The sequence below is a fragment of the Gouania willdenowi genome, chromosome 16 (assembly GCF_900634775.1).
Source record: "Gouania willdenowi chromosome 16, fGouWil2.1, whole genome shotgun sequence".
NCBI lineage: Eukaryota > Metazoa > Chordata > Actinopteri > Blenniiformes > Gobiesocidae > Gouania > Gouania willdenowi.
In genome coordinates this window covers 29,513,645-29,523,814 of record NC_041059.1, presented here as the reverse complement: position 1 = coordinate 29,523,814, position 10,170 = coordinate 29,513,645, and positions in this window count along the sequence as shown.

Below are 10,170 nucleotides of genomic sequence, written 5' to 3'. Positions count from 1 at the left end.
ATGCACATGAGAGGATGGATACCAGAAACTGTTCCCACACATATTTAGAAATGAGGCTTGGCTTCAGTTTCGGGCTATTAAACTATTTACATTTAAAACTGTGTATTATAGTAAGTCGATGATTCTATTTCACTGCAAACATCTATGTCTCCTCTGTATTAAAGCAGGATGCTCTGCAGGATTGCAGACACTACCTCGCATTCTTACCCTCAAACCTCCAGCATATCACACACTCAGTAACACTTTAGAGCTCACATGTACCGTATTGATGACAGATGATGATGATAACTGATGCGCTGATTGTTCTTAAATGCAAGAATATAAGAAGATAATAAAATCAGGCTTTCCACACAAATAAACATTTATCTGTCATTAGTATTAGAAGGGAAAAAGACAGAAAAATGTGGCCAATCCTCACACTGCAAAAATCTCATCAAATTAACCTGTTAAATTGTATTTCAATGAAGGCCTTTCAAATTAAAAGTGTGCTTTATCCTTTTTATCTTTTCCTTTTTATCACAAAACCTAGAGATCTACAGGGCAGGACTGAGTCGATTTCCTACTACTCCTCTCCAAGGACACACAGTTGCACACAGATTAAATATTTAGATATAGATTTAACATTTAGATATAACATATACCATTTAGATTTAGATTTAAATATTTAGATTTCATGCCTTTTTTAACCTCTATATATGTGGTTAAATGTTGTGTTAAATGTAGGAAAATGTGCTAAATATGAGAAAAGTGAGATAAATAGCGAAAATGTGTTAGCTACAACTTTTATACAAAGTTTTTACACTTGGCACCCCATAGATGTGTGAATTTCCTTTCTTTCCTTGCCAGTGTTTGTTTGACCTCAGTGGGCGGGTTCTCCGAACGAGATAGATTTAAGGGCGTGTTAATGACGATCAAATTCAGCCACCGCATTTATCAACACCCGATCATTTGTAGGCTGGGATTTATCAAATACAAATGCTTCATAAATCAAGCACTGGTTCTGTCGTACGACCAAATGTGCATTCAAATTTACATCCGTTTTCACGCAAGGTTAATAAATGAGGGCCTTTGAGAGCTGGAGATGAAAAAGGAACAAGTGGGTCATAAATGGATGGATGGAAGGAAATTGCTACTGCCTGCTCTGCCTGTTGGACTGTATTGTCCCAATGTTTGTTGTTCACTGCTTTAAACTAAACTGTACAGTGCTCATTGGAAGTATGTAATCATATAGTGTGGGCTTAAGTAGAGTTGTCAATTATGGCCAAATTAGTATGTGTTTGAAGGTGGGAGGTACAAAGTATATACTCAGTACACTGCAGTGTTATGAAGGGGTATAGTTGCGGGTGCAAAGTAAAATAACGTGCGATTTCCCTGGTTTAATGCTATGGGAAATGCGCATGATAAATGTGTTTAGTTTTATTGCTTTTTTTTCCACCGTTTGGTGTATTTTTCTGTCATGTATTTTAAAATACAATATGTGTATTTTTGTGAGTTTCAGTTGTGTTTTTGTGCAGTTGTTGCCATTGTAGTGTGATTTGTGGTGGGGAAAAAAAAAAAAAGGTTCAAAGCATCAATGTTGGCTTAAAAATTAGGAACAATTAGTATAAACTGGCAAAAAATGGGCATGACAAATGGTAAATGTGGTTAAAATGGCAAAAATAATAACGAAATATGGTGAAAAAAGGTTAAAAGTGACAATAATGGGTCAACTAATGTGACATTAGGTGGAAAAGTGGTGGAAATGGTTTATAAGTGCTGAAAATGTCTTGAAAGTGAAAAAAATGTACAGAAAAGGCATTGAAATGTGATGGTGAAGAATCAGAAATGGGAGTAATGTAGCACAAATGCATTAAAAGGAGCAAAGTTATGGCAAGAAAAAGTGATGAAAATACGTTAAAATAGGGTGAGTTTGGTGTAGTTGAAGAGGGACATATGCATACTCATCATGTTGTTTTAGGACATGCAAACATGCTCCGATGTCCATTCAGCATCCCGACGCATATCCATTACCTGTGCACGTCTGTCAGTGACCAGTGCACTTCTGTCAGAGACAGGTGCACGTCTGTCAGAGACAAGTGCACGTCTGTCAGAGCGTCAGTAGTTCAGTTTGTCGCCAGCGTCTACAGGTGGATGTTCATTCCTAATCATCATTTTTTAGGTCTTCAACAAAAAACTGACCAAACACGTCAACTTGCTTTGAATCTATAATCTAGATCAGAGCTGGCAACTGTTGTTATGTCTGATCTAAGGGCCTCATGATTAATATTAATGTCAGATTAGAACCATGACCAGATCTGAGCATTAACATAGGAAAGAACAAAGGGTTTTGGTCGGTTTTTCACGTCATGTTGGGTGTTTTTGAGTGAGTTGTTGCATGTTCTCCAGCGTTGAAATGTTGTAGGGTTCTAATCTTGAAAGTGTTTGGTTGGTTTCCGAATCAGAATGAATGGATGCTAATCGGTTCTTCTGGTCCTCCTCAGGTGTCCCTCGGCTGTTAACATGTCGGTGAACTCGTCACAAACCTTCGTCACCTGTACTGGGTTCAAAGAATACATGGTCTTTACGAGCGCCTCCATCTTCTCCAGAACCATCCTGATATTGCCGCTGGTCACCTTCATCCTGCACCAGGCGTACCGACGGTGGTGGCCGCACCGCTCCTTCCAAGGCTGCACTCACTCGGACGTGCTGACCTACAATGTGGTGTTCCTGGAGCTGATAGGGGCCATGGACCTGGTTCTGTTCATCCCTGGTATGTTCAGTCCCCATTTGGTCACAGTGATGGTCTTTTTTAGTTTCTTTTCGTACACCGTCTTTTGTGGACAGACAGGTTTCCACATCTTGGCCTGCTTTGAGCGCTACGTGGCAGTGGTTCACCCGCTCGTCTACAGAAAGTTCAAGAACGCCCGCGGCATATGGATCAGGAACGTACTGGTGTCCGGTGTCTGGGTTCTTAGTTTGTTGCTCAGCGGTTTGTGTAATTTAAGCTCCCCTCGCATATCTATTGTCACAATACTGGTCATCCTGGTTACCTCTATTGTGCTTGTTTCCATCCCCAGCATTAGCATTCTCTGTGTTCTGATTCATCCAGGGCCCGGGAAGGGCAAGGCGGCCATTGACCAATCCAGGGACAATGCCTTGTTTACCATTCTGGCCATACTGGCCATCCAGTGGTTCAGTTTGTTTGGTTTCCTGGTTCTTCTGGTGGTGAAACACATGGAACTGCTTGAACTGAGGCTCAATTGTGTTCTGATGGCTTTGTCTTACTGGTGCAGCATTCCCAGTAGTCTGGTCCAACCTCTGCTGTATTTGCGAAAAACCAGAGCAATGCCGTGTTGCCAGTTAAAATCAACTATTTTACAGGTGATAAAGAGATATGATGTTAAAAGTGAGACCTAATTGTGAGCAGATTCTGGTCCAGATCCATATTTTAGCAGAACTTTTCTACGTAATATGTTAAGGTTTCATTCATTCTCCTGACATATTTCGACTATCAACTGTCCGTCTTTTTCAAAGGCGTCTGTTGATTGCTTTGATGTTTTCATGACCACTGCATAAAAATTCCAGCAAGTTTTTCCATCTTATTTTTGAATAATATGTTAAGGTTTCAACTGTGTTTCAGGAAATTTACTTTGATCCCCAGACGTGTTTTGATTGTCAACTGCCAGTCTTCTTAGGAGGCGTCTGCTGGATCACTTTGATGTTTTCTTGACTTCTGCACCATAATTCCAGCAAGTTCTTTTCATCTTATTTTTGAATATGTTAAGGTTTCATTTATTCAGACCACTGTGTCTCAAGAAATGTACTTTGATCTCCTGACATGTTTCAACTGTCAACTGCCTGTCTTCTTCAGAGGTGTCTGCTGATCGTTTTGATGTTTTTTGACTTTCAAGTAAAAATTCCAGCAAGTTTTTTTTATCATATGTTTTAATAATATGTTGAGGTTTAATTTATTCTCCTGACATGTTTCGACTCTCAACCGCCAGTCTTCTTTAGAGGCGTTTGCTGATTGCTTTGATGTTTTCTTAACTTCTGTATCATAATTCCAGCATGTTCTTTGTATCTTATCTTTGAATAATGTGTTAAGGTTTCATTTATTCAGACAACTGTGTTTCAAGAAATGTCCACTGATCTCGTGACATGTTTCGACTGTCAACTGTTAGTCTTCTTCAGAGGCGTCTGCTGATGGCTGTGATGTTTTCTTGACTTCTGCATAAAAAATTCAAGCAAGTTTTTTCGTCTTACTTTTGAATAATATGTTGAGATTTAATTTGTTCTCCTGACATGTTTCAACTGTCAACTGCCAGTCTTCTTCAGAAGCATATGCTGATCGCTTTGACGTTTTCTTGACTTCCACATAAAATTTTCCAAAAAGTTTTTTAGTCTTTTTTTTTTCTTTTTAAATATTACGTTATGGTTTCAATAATTCAGACAACTGTGTTTCAAGAAATTTACTTTGATCTCCTGACATAATTCGACTGTCAACTGCCAGTGTTCTTCAGAGGCGTGTGCTGATCCCTGTGATGTTTTCTTGACCACTGCGTAAAAAGTACAGCAAGTTTTTTTGTCTTCTTTTTGAATAAAACTAGTGCAGTGCCTGTAGGAAGTATGTATTGCTATAGAAAAGTGGGAGGTTCAGTAGCTTTTTCATGGATGGCCAAATGAGGTTGTGTTTGAAGGTGGGACGTCAGGAACGTTTAGGTTTGTTGTGAAATATGAAGAGTAATAACTATTGTGTTTTCATATATTTTGGCTTTTAGCAAGGACACTGTAGGGAGTTGAACCCCATCTATTCCAATTCCAGTTTGTTGTCCACACGGATCCGGATCTCCTTAGACCGGAGCAGACTCGTTCCGGACTCGTTCAGTGTCATTAATCCACAACTGTCAGTTTAGATGCACACGGAATTTGTAAATAATTTATGAAATAATTTATTAAAGGTATCATTGCAGTCCAAACAAATCCGAATTCGCACACCCTTGTACCAAGCAGCAGTCATGTTGAAAGTCTCAGGTCAGTCTGATCTTTTCTTGACTGCAAAATTTAAAAAAAAAACTACAGGATTCAGTTTAATATTGGCAAATGAAAATTATGTTTTGTTGAGAGTTGATGAATTTGTCTGCTGTCATTGATATCTAACTTCACCACTATTATCATCAGTAACTATCTAAACTGGTAATTATAGAAGCTGATCCGCAGAGATTTTTGAGGAACACACACACACACACGTTCCAATGTATTAAGGGAGACATATCATGCATTTGAAATCCTTCATTTTTACATATAAATTATACAGTTGTGGTCTATATAAAGCGGACTGCAATGCTTGGGTCTGAATTCCTCATTATTATAGCTCCACAGGCCCCTTTTCTACCCTTTTCTGATGTGCTTCTGAGAGCAACTCGTTTTGGTGCTGTCTCTTTAAATGCAAATGAGACACTTCATACCCCGCCCCCTCTCCAGGTTGCAGAGGTGACACTCGGTTCAACTCCACCCTGTTCGGCCATTTTTGTAGTTTGATAGAAGAGATACGATATTAGCGGCGCAGAAAATGTTTATTCACCACGTTATTTACAAATGTCAACAACGGAAGACTTGTCCATCCAGCTTTACATGTTACGCCAGAGTCTGACCCCAGCGGAGCGAGATGAAAATGAAGATGATGAACCTGCAGAACCATAAGAAGTGAGCTAACACAAGCACCAAGCTAACGCTAGCGCCAAGCTAACGTCACAAAATGCATTTTAATAGTCTTTTCGGAGGACAAAAAACGGCAAAATGAAATGACTAATGAAAACTTTAGACTTAAATTAAATCACGTAGGCCATATCATCAAGGGATCTAAAACGAGCATACAGCGCTAACATATGAAGACGGTGCAACTGCTAATGCTAACAAAACAATGACATCTATCATCACACTTTTTAGCGTTATTTACAGCTTACCGAAGTGCTCTGTTCGTCGTCTCCAAAGATAGAAGGAATTGAACCCTCAATCAGACAAAGTCTTTCTGTAAATCCTTCTTTATACTGGCGGAGGTTGCTGAGCAGTCATCCTTGAAGTGCTTAGCGCACACAAAAATGACCTTACCCACAGATGTGGGTACATTTCCTATAAAAAAATAAAACTCAACCAGGCACTTTGAAAAGGTTCTGAGACGGTGTTAATGAAGCGTGTGGGTTACTACATCCAACAACCGAACATTTTTGACTTATCCTCTCGTAACTTCAGCATCCTTGAGCTTGGACTACAAAATAAAAAGCGAGAATAAAAATGGCGGATTGCTCCAGTGTTGGGCCTGGAGTTGATGTCGCTAATTTGGCAGTTTCCGCTGCAAATACTGTGACGTTATTGTTCAAAAAAACGTAATAAGAGAATCGAAAAAAATCGAACAGATTGAAAAATATGAGCAAAACAGAATATAAAGATATCTAAACGGAGGCACCTGAAGAGACTAATTGAACTTTTCTGTACTTCTAAACACTCTAAATATACATCAAAATGCATTTAAGTGCTAAAAAAAGTGGATTTAGCATATGTCCCCTTTAAGGTAGGACCAATGTTACAATGTTCTAATGTTATATCTGATGACATCACTGTAGTGCTAATATCATCACTGTAGAGCTAGGACTGATGACATCATCACTGTAGAGCTAGGGCTGATGACATCATCACTGTAGAGCTAGGGCTGATGACATCTCACTGAGCCTGTTGATTCAAGAGTGGGGCGTCCAAACAAATCTGACGTTGCACACCATTGACCAAGCTGCAGCCATTTGAATGTCTCAGCTCTGTCTGTCCCTGAACCGCAGAGATATTTGAGCTACAGACACACAGACAGAGATTTCTTGCTCTATAGATATAGATAGATAGATAGATGCTAAGGTTTCATTTATTCTCCTGACATGTTTTGACTGTCAACTGTCAGTCTTCCTCAGAAGAAGACTGGGAGGAAATCAAAGTAAATTTCCTGAAAAACAGTTGTTTTGTCAAAAAGACGACTAAAAGAACTTGCTGGAATTACTTTTCTATGTAGCACATAAGAAGGTATAATATATACTGCATCTTATAATCTGTAGAAAAATGCAGTTTTATACTTATTCAATAATTGCGTTTGTGTGTGTTTTTTTTTTAATTTTTAAAGATGTTGATCAAAACTGGTATTTAATGACAATGTGTCCTTAAAATGTATTTTTGTATCCTTTGTCATAAACATATAAAGAATACATCTGTATACATATTAATGGTTGTGCCGTCTTTATTGTCTGATGAGTTTCTATAATCTATAAATAAAGATGAATTCATTCATTACAACCTGTTTTGGCACGTTGTTTTTTTAAATAATATTATATACTATATTAAACAGTATTTCCATCTGTAGTTATTGTTCTGTCTGGATTATAAATGGTGTTGCTCATTTCTATTTATTTATTTTAGACCTGTTTTGCACTGATCTGCAAAGATTATTTCAAGCTGTAACAATAGAATTGAACAATTATGGTTTATTATCAATAAACTACCCATGAATATGAATAAAACAAAATATATGTATTTTGGAAATAGAACAAATAATGGTGTTAATGTGACAAGTTAAAAATGGTTACATAGTGAAAAATGGTAAAATATTGAAATTCTTATTCAATGACTTTAAAACGTATATTATATATGGTTTAAAAGTAGAATCTTTGTAAATTAGAGTTAAAAAGATATATATTCATAATCATCATTTTTCTATAATTGCTGAAATATTACTAATATAGAGTAAATACTGTGTAATTTGCAATTTATGAGCGTATCGATGGTTTGTCGAATCGACTGCTTCTGGACGTGCATATAGTTGTGTTTATTCGCGAATGCGCGAAAAGTGTGTGTCCTTTTTGAATAAAGCAACGAGGGAGCTGGACGTCCATTTCTTCTCTGTCCCTTTTTTGTACTAAAAGCATCCACTGTATTCAACCCATGCATCGGAGACACGAGGCACCGCCAAACACACACCGTGGCTGTCAACGGATGCAGCGGGTTGTATCTCTAGTGCGCACAACCACCCCTAGAGGGCGCCAACACCCCATAGTAGATTGACGCCCACATTGAACTGTCATTGGCAATGAAAATGGAGTCAGAACTGGAGGAAGTACAGGCTTACCTGTCAAGTTTTGGATTTTTTCAGGCGCCCACTACCAGTCGTCCCGCCCGCTCAACCAAGCTCCAGTATTCCTTATATTTTAAGATATATGTACAATAAATCTAAAATAGCCACTTGTCAACCACTTACTAAATACAGTCATGTGATCAGAATCTGGTAGGTCGACCTTTATTAACATTGAAATGCTGTGAACATTCCTACTAGGGCTGGGTCATATGAACCAAAACTCATATCTCAATACATTTTCTCAAAATGGTGATATTCGATATAAATCTTATAATTTTATCAAATAAAGTCTGACCAGAAAAACAATTCTGGGTTAAATTTGCTGATGCAAAATGCTACACAGGGACATTTATTACAAAATCTGATCAATTTGTGCACTCAGAAATCCATCTAACTGAGCTTTACATGTTGTTCTGAGAAGTAAAACAACGACGACTATAATTGCCAAAAAGAAAACTCGATACATCTTGAATCTCGATATATCGCCCAGCAATAATTCCTAAATTTTAAAACAGCCTAAATATAAACATAAATGTGTATATGAAGCACACGTGTTTATTTAATATACTTACAGTTTATATACAAGTCAACACGTTGCAAATTTACTGTTCATTTCACATTGCTTGTCTTTAAGTTAGACATTAACATTTTATTTTCATTACATATTTCATTTTAATTTCTCATGCTCACTCATGTGGTTCTCTGGTATTCACTAATGACTTATTAGACACATTATTACAGACTTTACATTCTTTAACACTTTTTTAAAGCGCAGCATATTTGTGGCTCTTGTGATTGGCTGATGTTTCATGGTGACTTACGTGGTTCCTTTGCTGTGGTAGACGTTAAAATCTCAGTTATTATTAATCTAACAGAACGTGTAACTGTGTCCCATCCTGCTGCTCTTTAGGAAGATAAACTCTCTGTTACATTTCACAACGTATTTACAAGAGTTCTTTGTTTCATTCATTCATCATTTCTCTTCTGAGTTGTTTCCGGGTTTGTTGCCGCTGTCGGCACTAATCTCGCGAGAACTGTCACACAGGCAATTTCAGGTGGCAGTTCTCGCGAGGCTAGTGACGGCGTTCAGTTTAGTAAGGCATCTTTTAATATTATTATTACATTAAAATACGGGATATTTACGGGAAAATACTAATACGGGAAGATGGTGGGAAAGAGGGGTAAAATACGGGAGTTTCCCAACCAAAATGGGATACTTGACATGTATGAGTACAGGTAGAAATCAAAGGTGCTTTATACGAACTGAATGTTGAACAACTGATAAAAATATGCAATGAACTACAAATTTATGTACTGGGAAAAAAGATGAAACTAGAGGCCAGCTAATCACATTTGTCACAAGTTATTGGTTGCACAGCCAACGACTCAGAGTTGCATATACCTGTTCTAGTGCTGAAAGGTGAGCAGCAGAAGTGTCCAATTATTGGGTTTAATGTTATTGAGCACTTCGTTTCAGAAAGTATGAAAGATGAGACTAATTCAGGAGAAAAAAATAAACTTCTGAGATCAGTGGAATTGGCTTTTCCACATCTTTTCACACCACGAACAAGTCTGGCAAAACAGCAGCAAATAAAAGCTTCAATGACTTTGCCTTAAAGTTTGAGTTTCCCCTGAGACTTCACCATGATCAGGTTTGAATTTGAGAACCAGCTTTTTGCCCAGTCCATATCACCCACAAGGAAATGAACATTTTAACGGGACTTTGATTCAAATGTTAAAGACACTCACAGAGAAACAGAAGAGTAACGGGAAGACTCACTAAACAAGCTTGTTTATGCCTATAATGCGACTAAATCTGAACTGACTGGGTTTTGCCCTTTTTACTTACTTTTTGGGAGGTCACCACAATTGCCAGTGGACATGTTGTTCAGTTTATCCCCAAACACAGATCAGGGTGACAGTAACCATCATGATTACATGCAGAAGTGGAAACAGGGCAGGAAAGATTCTTATGAGGTCACCAGAGAGAATGCATGTAAGTCTGCAGTTCGGAGTAAGAGACT